The 13,109-nt window shown below is 40.5% G+C and overlaps 1 protein-coding gene across 2 annotated transcripts in view; it reads left to right on the forward strand.

The window, feature by feature from the left end:
* FAN1 (FANCD2 and FANCI associated nuclease 1) overlaps window positions 1-13,109 on the forward strand; it is a 59,540-nt gene that overhangs the window by 3,165 nt on the left and 43,266 nt on the right. For both annotated transcript variants that reach the window (XM_075208112.1, XM_075208115.1), the window contains exon 4: window positions 1,390-1,532. The gene's annotated coding sequence lies outside the window, so the exon portion shown is untranslated. The remainder of the gene's footprint in view (window positions 1-1,389; window positions 1,533-13,109) is intronic.

Consider the following 13,109-nt stretch of genomic DNA (forward strand, 5'->3'; position numbering starts at 1 on the left):
CCTCACAAGGGAGCTTGGACTTAATTGCAGAATGCCCACAGATCACTGTCGTTAGCAATGTCACATAAAAGGCAGTTGATAAAATCACAGTTAAAACAGTGCAAATGTAGAAAGTAGAAGTACACCCAATCACAACACTCATTCTCCTTTTATCTATACATGTAGCAATAATATTACACCTTTCCAAGAATTGTGGTTTGTGCCTATTTTGGACTTTCATGTGATTCACACAGTACTTCACCACTCTTCCTCATTACCAAGTTAAATTGCATGATGCCCCCCTCTACCCACTGTTCCTCATACCTGCCTCTGGCATCCCAAATCTCCACCATCAACTTAAATGCCTTAATTATTTATTATTATTATTATTATTATTATCATTTATTTGTTAGGCGCCACAAGGTATCCGCAGCGCCGCACACAGTACTAACAGTAGACTATACAGGGTGAAACCATACAGAACAATGAACAAAAAGTACCAATACTTCAGAAACTCCGGCTAGTCATATGCAGTAAAGACGGAACGGAAGAACAGGTATGGAGACAGGAGGGGAGGGGGCCCTGCTCATGCGAGCTTACATCCTAAGGGAGGGTAAACAGACCAGGCACAAGAGGAGCCAGTTGAGGCAAGAGGAGAGAAGGGAGGACGAGCTAAAGGGAGGCGATGGGGGTTAAGGAGATGGTTGGTAGGCTTTGAGGAAGAGGTGAGTTTTGAGTGCACGTTTGAAGGAGCACAGAGTAGGAGAGAGACGGATGGAACGAGGGAGGTCATTCCAGAGAAGGGGGGCTGCACGGGAAAAGTCTTGGATTCTGGAGTGGGAAGAGGTGATAAGAGTGGAGGAGAGGCGGCGGACGTTGGCCGAGCGCAGGGAGCGGGCAGGAGTGTGAATGGAGAGGAAGTTAGAGATATAAGGGGCAGTAGAGTTGGAGAGAGCCTTGTAAGTGGTGGTGAGGAGTTTGAAAAGGATTCTGTAGGGGAAGGGGAGCCAGTGTAAGGCAAGGCAGAGAGGGGAGGCAGAGGAGGAGCGGCGTGAGAGGAAGATGAGTCTTGCGGCCGCATTGAGTATAGAGCGGAGGGGGGAGAGGGGGGAGTGGGGGAGGCCAGTGTGGAGGAGGTTACAATAATCGAGGCGGGAAATTTACTCTGCTATACAACACTATCCCCTCACTAATGCCAGACTTCTAAACCAGAGGGGAATGCGGGAACCCAATGTTGCTGGACTGTCCAATGCGAAGCAGCAGAAGTGCTGTATATCCGCCCACTAGTTTATTCTACTGACATCCTACATAAACCATTTGTGCCTTTACATAATAATAAATTCTGTCTATGTCTCATTGTCCTTCTCTACATCTATTGCTCTTCATATTTGCTATTTGTTGCTATTTCAGATGGTTAATAGATCTGGAAGCACATGCTACAGGTACTCCCAATCACACTATGTTGACCTTCCTCTTTTGGCAAATGGTCTGCTACCAGATTTAGGTCATGAAGAAACTGAAGAAGAGGCTGAAGAACTGCCCATAAAGAAAAAGTAATTTTTATTTAATATATTTTTTCAGGACTAACTATATGGTAGTCAACTAGAGTTGAGATGGTTATTTGTCTCTGCAGAATACAGTTCACAGCATATGAATACCATTAAATGGACAATGGTATCAAATGTTTATGCAGGAATTGAATTGGAAATTAAAAATATTTTCCAAAATGTACAATACAATCCTGGACCTAGCCAAGCTTTCACACTGAAAATGATGGTTTTGGTTAATTCCAATTAATGTTTTTTTTGTGCTGTAGAAAGTAAGATAGACATAGAATTTGAAGAAGACTAGCTAATCCATCTTACTCTGCCCATCATGCTGCCAATTTCATCTTCTTTTTAAACTGTATGTTCCAGCATAAATAGGAGATACTTGCATTTCTCTTTCATCCAATATGGGGACACTGCTACCATGGGTTGTATGTGGGGAGCTTACAGGTAGCACTTAACTAGTTAATTTATTCAATAACTTGCTGGCAGAAATCATCCCCTCTGCAACCCCCTGTAGCCTCAGTGTATTTTAAATGCCCAAATAGTTGGGCTTACCATGCACTGAAGCGCATACACTTGTTGAGTAAGTAGTGAAAAGACTTCCATTACCGAGTCACAAGTAGTGACAGCGGCTTACTAACAGAACGCTATCACTCAGAACCACGCTAGATGTCTGGCGCTGCCATTAGGAAGAGAGCACCGGACACTACAAATGCAGGAGGCCATCTTCCAAATCGGATTACAGCAAGTCCCCCGCAGTAGTGGAGGGGGGACTTGGAATCTTGTTACTGGCCACAAAGGAGTACATAGGAGCAAGAGGCTGCTGCGGGCTTAATATAGAAGCACCACAAAGTAGCCATTATTACCAGATACCTGCAGATAACGGAGAAAGTCCAGTACAGTGGAGCAGCCCAGATAGGGAATCCCCATCTGCTATAATACTTGGTATATACCTGGAACGGGAACAGCAGACAAGAAGGCAGTTACATGGTTACAGTGATTTGGAGCACACACTTCAGGCTTCAATAAAAATGTAACAAATCTGTTCTTATCAGCCCAAATTAAAAAAAATAAAATAATAATAATTTCTTATCACTTTAATATCTGATATGCCCCTATCTGGGAGCTGTGTAGGAATGGACTTGTTGAAGAACTCGCTCTGTCCACCCCAAGCACTGACCTGGTATGGCAGTACTTCCAGGACCGGTACTCCACTTCTTCAAGTGGGTTATTTCTGCATGTAGTCACCCACGATAGGTGATAGTGGGGTGGAATCACAGGAGTCCCTGGCTTCCAGCATTATGTGAGATATATCTACAATGGCTCCATCTGGACGGGCCATCAGCCTCTTCTCAGGTTACAGTAGGGACCTCACTTTATCAAGATTTGCCTTGCCATTGCGCAGGGGATCTCTGTATATTTAAATAGGCCTATGTCTAGTTGTATTGTCGCCCATTCCACTGTCTCCGTGGGGGTAATTTGGGCTACACGTACTGGTACTTCAGCAGATCAGCTTTGATAAGGAATCATATGGTCCTCTGTCTGCATTTTTCACAAAGGTTTACCTAGTTACTGTAGCGTCTCCGGGTGCTGGCTTTGGCTGAAGTGTTGCATAATGGGCTATCAGACCAGTCCCTATCTTAAGGGGGCTGCTTTAGAATGTCCCCATGGTAGCACTGTCACCCAGATTGGATGAAAGACAAAAAAGGATTTTTATACTTGCAATAAATCTGTTTCTCTTATTCCATCTGAGGGACACTATGCCCCCTTCCTTCTGCTCTTCTGCTAATTGGTCTTCGGTTGTGGTCTCCCTTTCCTTGAGGCTTTTGTATTACACTGAGGATACAGAGGGTTGCAGAAGGGAGGAGTTCTGTCAGCAAGTTACTAAACAAATGAATTAACTAGATAAGTGCCAACTCCAGGGTCCCCATATACAACCCATGGTATCAGTGTCCCTCAGATGGAATCAGAGAAACGGATTTATCGAAAGTATAAAAATCCACTTATTTCCTGATATATTTACTTTTTATTAGATACTTTTGTATTTTTTTTTACTAATAGCTATATGTTAGTCTTAGTTTTTAATTTTTTCCAACCACACTTGCTGAGAGACTATCAAATTAATCTATTTTTATATGTAAACAAAGAAACAAAAAATAAACAGTCTGTTACATTTAATTCTCCCTGCAGTCAGTCTAGATTATAATAGGGGTGCAAAGGGGTAACGCTTAGGACTTTGGCCCATCTATGTAATTTCGGAGACCTCTGGCTGCTGAACTCTCCTTCTCTCCAGACACTGAAGCAGTTCTTACCCTATTGTGTTGTTCAGTGGGGAAGGGGTCAGAGTGCTACACTGTAGTAACTTAAGCTGCTGCTCAATGAAGTGGGTTGTTTGTGCAGAGTGCCGATGACATCATCTGTGGCAGTCTTCAGCTTTGCACATAGAGTTGCTTTATACATAAGACAACCAGTAATTTTAATGTACCATCACACAGAGCGAATGTGAAGCTGTCCCTCCACCATGAAAAGAATGCACCTAAAAATGTGTCCTGTATTTAATTTCAGTAATTGTTCTCCGCAAATGGAAAACTGTTTGCGGTACTCTTAAAACTAGGAGCATTGGTGTCTACTCAGTATTTTGCCAAGTGTGCCCTTACTCAACCCAACTCCCCTCGACCTAAGTACTTTTGCAGAAATCTAGATACTCTTGTGCAAAACAAAGCATGTGGTGACCAAAGCTCTTTTAGCACTGCACAGCAGATGTTTTGCAGTTTGTAAATGACTTCCAGAGTGTTTCATAATCCCAATAGAGGGTAACACAGCATTTCTCTTCACATTACTGTTCTGTCAAATGCAGTAACTGTTGCCAGAATAAATTGCTTTTTAGCCCAACATCAAAGTAGCCGCTATTTTATAATTCCAACTGATGTATTCAGACACACCGGATTAAAAAAAGAAAATAGTTTTGCCATGCTATATGTATCAGCTGAGTAAGTGAAAGTACATCCTTCTTTATCAGCCAAGCATATTTTGGGGTATTTAATAGCTATCTTACCATTGATTATTCAGCCCCAGCCAGAGATAATGCTTTAAATACTGAATATTTATATTGAATAAACCTTAATAAGCAGACAAATGCTGGGGACAGAAGCCCTCATTGAGAAGAGTTGCCACAGAAAATGGAATCTGCTGTTTGCATAAATAAAACCCTTGGAATGAGACACCTTTAAATAATGGTCTTTTTTTCATCTTCAACATCAGTTATTATCTCTGTAATGATTAGTATGAGAGTTGGTGCCCTTAATGTTTTTTTTGTTGTTGTGCAGATTGGCTATACCACGTCGGCTATCACTTTTAAGTCTGGTTCTTCTGATCACCAGTGTAGTTCTCATTAATATACAAGAACATTCCCAGAATGCAACCATTTCCATCATTCTACAGATATTGCAGATTGTGCAGTCATTTTTCATTGGTGTGTTCTTGAGGTGTGGCATCTTGCACCTAAGAGGCCACAATATGTCTTAATAAAATTGTAATTAAACTGCTCAAACCGCTACTTCATCATGTTTTTCTTTCTTAGCTTGTCAATTAGTGGTACCTTTAAGATTTATATAGCTCCTTATTTCAAAACCCAAAAATTCCATAATTCAGCCCCCCCCCCCCCCCCCCCCCAAATTAGACCATGTTGCAACCTTCCACACATCGCCTTCGTGAAACACAGCCCTGCCATATCACTATATAGACTCAAAATGCACTATTGTGCTGCCCTCATTTTCTGGCTGTCACAAGCCAGACTTCGGATATACTTATCAAGTTCCGGCGTGCAACTCTGGATGTCCATGTTGGGCGTCTAGCTCTTTGGTGTCCCCGGTGCTCCGGTCTGATTGCATGGCACAGAGAACGGAAAATATGGTGTCAGATCTTCATAACTAGTGAGCTCCCTGCTACCTTGACATTTTGACTTATTTGATTCATTGTGTTCCTTGCATCTTTAACTACACTGTAAAAACAAACCTGGCCACTGTCGATCTGTATTACTATGTTATTGGATCAGCAAAAGAAAGACAATTGCAACACAGGAAACTCCTGCCTGTATAGTCATTGGTAATTTATATCTGTGTCTATTGCAATTATCAATCAGCCCAGCAATGGACCCACACCTGAATTTTTTTAAAAAAAATGTGTGCCTAGTGCATACCTAACTTAATATTTCTCCTAAACCCCTTTTAGCCGTAGTTGGCCACTGCACAATGATGCAAATGGCAACATCAAGTCCCACACTGTTTACAAGAATGAGCGAAGAGATCTGGGAGAATGACTTACTCTCCCGGGACTACTCCCCGAAATTTCAATGTCTCCTGGACATTCCGGAATGTATGATTTTATCATTGTGTGTTTTGTACCCAACATTGCCCACATACATACTGAACTCAACATTACACACATGCACACTATGCCCAATGCCTTATTATAAACAGTGGAAGATAGATATTGTTCCTACCAGTGCTCGCATACATGCTGTGCCCATGGCTTAAATTAATCTTGTGCCCATGTGGTTTATCACAGCCAAGAAACTATACAAAATATGTATATTTTAAAGGGCTATAATTAAATACAATATAGTACCATCTGACCAGCATGTATTGGAGACCTTTTTCTAGTTACCTATGTACAATACAGAGGACATTCTAGTAACTGATATACAATACAAATAGTGCTATACTGACAAATATACAATTCAGAGAGCATTCTAGTGACCACTTAATAAAAATAGTCATTGTATTTTGTAACTGGCTGCATACCGGTGTAACCTGTGGCTCTCCAGCTCTTTTGGAACTATTCCAGCTTGCTTTCTGTCAGGGCATGCAGTGCAGTTCAGCACAGGGGTGGACCAGTGAAAGGAAGATTCAACCAGTGGCTAAATTATCGGTGGTGCTGTTGGTGCATGGCTCATGGACCCATGGAGATAATGGCGCTTACGGTCACCGCCTCGCCAGCTAAGCCTCCAGTCTCTCTCAAATACATTAGGTACAGGTTTATTTTTACCCCCTCAGCCTGTTACCTACATATGAGTGCTGCACTGAGTGACACTCTGTTTTATACCTGTATAAGCTGTTACTTAGCCCCACCTCCTTTCTCTCTGCCTGTGTTCTGACATCACTGAGTGATTAGCTGACTCTCAGCCAATCAGTGATTAGCAAGGCATACCATGCGATAGAGCTCTCTCAGTCAGTTGCTTGAAAGCTATAGCCTGTGCAAGGCAACTTGTTTACTCTCCTCTGCGTCCCAACCAACAAGAACATACACAGGATGTTTCCATCTACCAGCTTACATACTACTTAACTGCAAAGTAGCAGTGCTTTATGAGGATCTAACAAGTGAGAGTCCTGCTTCTGATTAACTGCAGCAAACTTGGTAATCAGTCCTTTCCTCTAATGCTCTTTTCTGATGCTGCTGTCTACCTGCAATTGTGCATTAAGAACATCAGCATTTTCTAGGTTTATATTGCATAACTATTGTGCACATTTTTTAATGGAGTTTCCATCCCACTACACAATGCTCTACTCCGAATTTACCACATTATTTTTTTTTTTTAAAAAAAAGGTTAATTAATTAAGTTGCTGCAATAGTAAATTAAGTGGGAAGCTCAGGAGCAGAGCATTCTGGACTGTGCAGGAGTGGTCATGTTGGAGTAAATGTTAAGTTGCACCTTGGTTTGTATTTTATATAGTTGGTAAAATCAGAGAACATGCTTTTATATTTGTTAAGTTTGGTTGTATGTACCAAATCTGTTCTTGTCCTCTGACCTCCATTTTTTTTGCACACTGTGTAGCTCTCAGCCCTGATTCTAATTGGTTGTATGCTAGACAGCACACACTTAAGCTGGGTACACACTACAGAATTTTCTACCAGCTTTTTATGCCGATCGATTTTACATCCAATCGCTCGATCCATGGACTGTATACTCATTAGCCTTGTTTTAGATGATGAAGGGAAGAGCGGCCCTCCTGTTAGCGACTTATTACAGCCATGTTGTCGTGAGCATTGATTTTAATTTTAAATTTAGAAAAAACATTTAATTTGTGAAGTGCAATGCAATAAATATTCACTAATATTAAAATCCTTTCGTATGTAATGGAATGTTCAATTCTCTGCGAGCATCATCGCTGATTGGTTCACAGCAGAAATGAACGCCCATGTCTGAGTGTATAAAATGACAGGAGCGTGTCTGGCGCCGAGGAGCGTGAGAAGAAGGTGTCAGTGGTGGTTGCGAGTGAGGAGAAGGTGTTATTGGCGGTTGTGGGTGAGGAGAAGGTGTCAGTGGGGGTTGCAGCTATGGAGACGGAGACTGAGATGGTGCTGGAAGGGCCAAAAAATGTTGAATAAGTTAAGGAGGGGGATGGAGATGCTCAAGAAGAGCAAAGAGCAAAGCCAATGAGCCCAAGAGAGGTGGAGATGATGGTAGACATACTGGACCAGTACCACTACGACATTAAAAAAAGGTGAGTAGCACGTGTAGTGTACCTGTTTGAAGGACTTTATTTAATTGTAGTTTCACACAAAGCAATGTAAACGCCTAATTTGTAACATAGATTTTTTTTTTTTTTGTCAGAACGAAGAATTAACGGTGAGAAGATCAGTTTAGATACCACTAATGTAACAACTGTTATCAAACAAGAAAAAAATGATGTTGAATACCAAGATATGAAAGAAGTTATACACAAAGGTATTTCATTGAACATGTATAGACAACTAAATGCTTTGGTCACATATCTGTACCGTTATAATTAGCCAAAATTGCGCTGTTTTCCACAATATATGGAGGTTAAGCTATTATTGCGATTGCACCACAGGGACTACAACATAAACTGATCTCGAGCAGTGGGCAAGGTGAGCATATGAGAGTATTTCTGGTGTTGGATATGAATTACAGATATAGAAGTTTAATGGTAAACAATTTTTATTTCCTTGTTTCGTAGCTAAAAAAAAAATCAAAGGGAATAGAAACCCAAGCGACATCAAGAAAAAAATTAAAAACCTTGAGAAATATTTTGTTGAAATGTGTATGCTAGTGCCACAAACCACTAGCATCTTTAAAGTGTAATATTATTTTTTTCACTTGTCATATTCTGCAATAAAAAAATTTACTTTTTTTTTCCTGCAATAAAATTGTTGCATGAACACTTTCTTTATTCTGGGTATTTTACAAATATTAGTTGATAAAGGTTAATATGACTTTATAAGTTTAATAGTTCATAAAGGTAAAAGTTTATAAAGAGGAAATATGAATAGGTTCCCAACATAGATGCAAAGCGTAAAACACAGACACGTTTCGATCCACAGCTCTTGACCTTGAGAAAGATCCGAGAGCTGTGGATCAAAACGCGTCAGTGTTTTACGTATCATTTTTATTGAAAAACTCTCTACCCCCTGTATTTACCATGTGTTAGGACGTTCACCATCTATCCGCGGATTATAATTATATTCTGATCGTCTAGTTACATCTGATATCGGAGAAACAGAGTTTATCGTGATGTGCAAATACCAAAGAAAGTAGTCTGTGAGTAGGATCCCCTAAGGGGAGTCTTTGTCACCATATGAAGATATATCTGTTACACCTGGTGAAGTGCCGTCATTATATGTCTATTCGATATTGATCCGGAGTACACACCAGACTGGTGAAGGTTATATTCTGGGACACTCTGTTCTACTATCTCAGTGATTGTTTCACCTCAGTCTGATTATATTATTATACTATGATTTCATTTTTCTTATTTTGAGATCAAATGAGAAGTACCTGTATGGATCCACATCAACGAATTTAAGTATTATTTTTGACTTTTATCTTATTGCTGTTCTCTTAATTTTGCATATATCAGTTTTAGAGGTACCACAACGCAGAAATATTGGTCTATTTGTATTTGTTTTGACCAACCAAATGAGACAATCGTTCATTTGGGCAGACTTTCGACCATCGTATCACTACACACACTGACTCGACTTTCCAACGAGCAGTCGTATGTCGGCTGGTTGAGCCGATTATTGGATAAAAACCCTGTGGTGTGTACTCAGCTTTAGGCTGGGTATACACTAAAACTAAAGGTCCGAACGATTTTTGCACGACCAACTGTCCGGGCATCGATTTTTGACAGGCATATCGTTGTTTAAATAAAGAGCTGAACATCACCAGCAAAAAACTCCCACAACCTCAGATTCAGGGAAAGGAAATACGTCATCACCATTCATTCTATAACACATCTTTGTGTATAGTGTACGTTCGCTTCGCAAATGCACATTAACTATTTATTTTAATATAATGGATAATGTTGAACTACAGTAAGCTTGTGGTCTTTGCTATTTGCTATGCAAGAACACTGCAAGCACAGACCCGGAGTGAAAGAAGGAGAAAGAATCGGACCAGTTGGACCAAAAATTGGTTCCAGAGGAGAGACTCATTTTCTCATATGCCCCAATTACAGGAGGTAAGGGATAACAAGCCTGATGACTTCTGGGATTTCCTGAGGATGAATGAACCCACATTCCATGAACTCCTTTAGCTTGTCACCCCACTCATCCAAAAGGAGGACATCCATTTATGGAGACTGGTATCTGCAGAGCAGACACTGGTTGCTACCCTGAGATTTTTGGCCACAGGAAGGACACTGGCTGATCTGAGATACAGCACAGCAATTTCACCTCAAGCTCTGGGTTTGATCATATCCGAGACCTGTGACACGATAGTTCAAATATGAAGGTAGGTAAAAGTAATATTATGTTTTTTAAAAAATATTATTTTATTAAAATAGAAAGTATACAGATTATATAAAAACTGCAATACAAGAAAAAAAGTAAGGTGGTCACAGCTGTTTATAATGCAAAAGTTCACTACTTTCCATTGAGGATGGACTACCTGAATACTATTGCATACTCATGCTACCCATAGGTGTAGATGTCATGTAGACTTGCAGGTTGACAGAATGTCCCCCCATGATGGGATGTTGCATGTAGAGTGGCCGAAAGGTCAGGGCCGGTGTAAGGTCTGTAGGCGCCCTCGGCAAAGTTTCAGCCTACCCCCCCACCCCCACTGCGAGGTTCTCACACACAATTTTTTTGGGGGGAGAAATTAATAAATCGAAAGTCTACATTTATTATTAGTGTAACGGCCTTACCTGGTTTGGATCATCTGTCAGTCATACCCCTTCTTCAGCAACAATCTGTCCACGCCGCTTAAGTCTAGTGGAGAAAGCGCAACAATTACTGGAGTGCAATAATCCGTAGGGAAAGGAAGGGAGGTGTCCATGGTGACGGGCAGAAGTAGAGACTGAGCACTTTACTCCTATTGCAGACACCTCGATGCAAGTTGCAGCAAGTCAAATATAGAGCATGAGGTGCCAATAAAATAATTATTTTATCCACCATAGTTTTTAAATTATAGATAGAGCGTGATGTGCCAAATAATAACCCCCAACCCCAACATTTTTTTCCCTCCCCACTTAATGGGTTGAGCTTTGGGTACCCATTTTCTTAAAAACAATTCCATTAATAATAATACAAAAAATTTAATTGTATATACTCACTGTTTTTTCTCCTGAAGGCTGGTCAGCAGATGCAGGGGGGCTCTTCAGATTTCTTCAATGGCTGCCCACCGCTTCTCGGCTTCTTCACAACAAATAACTTCATTCACACTGTCTGTCACTGACAGACAGTGTGAGACCATTGCAGCACTAAGGCGCCGCCAGACAGTGAGACTGCCGTCAGTGATCACGTGTGAGATGCGCCGGGGCTCTTCTGATCAAATAAAGACGAGGACGGCGGCGGACACTACATAACAGCAGCAGCGCCCTCAATTTCCTCATGACGAGTGAAGCGTAGGAGGTCAAAGTGCCACAACTTTGGCACATACACATCCTCAGATGCTAACCCAGATTCTTTTGGAGGCCTCAATCTTGTTCAGTTATTTTTTAAATACAGTCCTAAGGTTCTGTATCATCCCCTTTGCCCACTCTACATTTGCCAAGTTCTTCCATAGCCACACTCATTTCTGCCTATATGAGTATTCTCTTGAGTTTATTTTGTTTGCGATTATGTGAACACACCCTTTATTGTACTAGGCCTATGATAGACCTCTCCCATCCCGCCTGTCCAACCACAAGTGTAGATGTGTGCAACTTTTCATGTAGTAAATTTTGCATCAGTTCTCAACTTGCAACTTTAATCGTCGTGATTAGAAATCTTCCTCCTCAATTTCCCCTCTATTCTACTGTCTTCAAAAACTGCAGCCACCGAGACAGTTTCCCTTGGTCCTTCTCCTTTGTACTGCATTTGAATACATTACCAAAACTAATAAATGTGTATGAGCCCTAGTTTAGTGCTGTAAACCACATTTTAAATGATGCAGAATTTAGAAGGGAAACCTCATAATTACCAGCCATTACTTTGTATTGTAGGCCGTCACAAATTGCATAGGAACACTAACTTACGTTGCATCATGAGTCATGATATATTTGGGCAGCATTTTCTCTCAAAAAGTTTTTTAGTTAGACTTATATATTCTAATTATGAAGTTTTTTTTTTTTTTTTTCCTTCAATTAATTTTGCAATTTTCCCTGATTACAACTCACTAACACCTGTTTGCGGTTGCCGACAGTCTATTTCATAATTTTAAAAAAAAGTGAACAGCAGGGTTAATAACAAAATTAGACAATAAACCTTATGACACAGCAATATTAACAGTAACGGTGTACCAAGTACCATCATATGTTGTGAATTTGCTTTAACTAAAAAAAAAAAAAACTTGCATGCTATATCGTTTTTCAGCCTTTTGGCTAAAATCAAGTGTAGATGCCCATGTGCGCAGTGAGGCTTAAAGGCGATGGGTCATCATCTGGTCTCCTGTGCATTAGGTCGGCTGCTAGAAGCCCAAGGTGCTATGTGCCCCCCCCCAATGGGGCCTCTGCACAGAGTACTATAGTTTGTGAATACGAACATCGTTGACACACACGGAGCTGTAGAATGAGTCTGAATTTTCTGACTAAGTGATATCTGCGTTTGCAGTTGAATCATCCAACTGGATAAACGGTAAACCCTCGAATGTTATTTAATACCACGTTTTCAAAACACCTTTACATCGAATGAGAATCGAGATCCAAGTGGCTTGTTATATTGCTTGTCGGCTGAGAATGGCTCTTTACAAATATATATTTGTCTATAAACCCTTTTACTCTATTATTCTGGATCAGAATTAGGTTTGTGGGATATGACCAAGTAGGAATGCTATGTATTATCCAATGATGAACTTATAAGGACATACATACCCTAATCTGGAAACATCTATATCTTATGTTCGTATCATCAAATTGTTTATATGAATATGTTTTATGGTGTTTTAATTAGTGTTTGTGCACTAATGCAATAAATTGATTTAATTTAGTCGCAGCATATATTTTTGTTTTGTGCTTCACAATTCACAGCTGCAACTTAGTCTGTGCAGAGTACATCCCTTTGCACTAGCACTTTTAATTCAAGTAGCATTATTTTTTTTCTTTGTCCTAGGCCTTTTGGCCGCAGCAAGGTAAATTT

This window comes from Mixophyes fleayi, chromosome 4 (genome assembly GCF_038048845.1).
Source record: "Mixophyes fleayi isolate aMixFle1 chromosome 4, aMixFle1.hap1, whole genome shotgun sequence".
Taxonomy (NCBI): Eukaryota; Metazoa; Chordata; class Amphibia; order Anura; family Limnodynastidae; genus Mixophyes; species Mixophyes fleayi.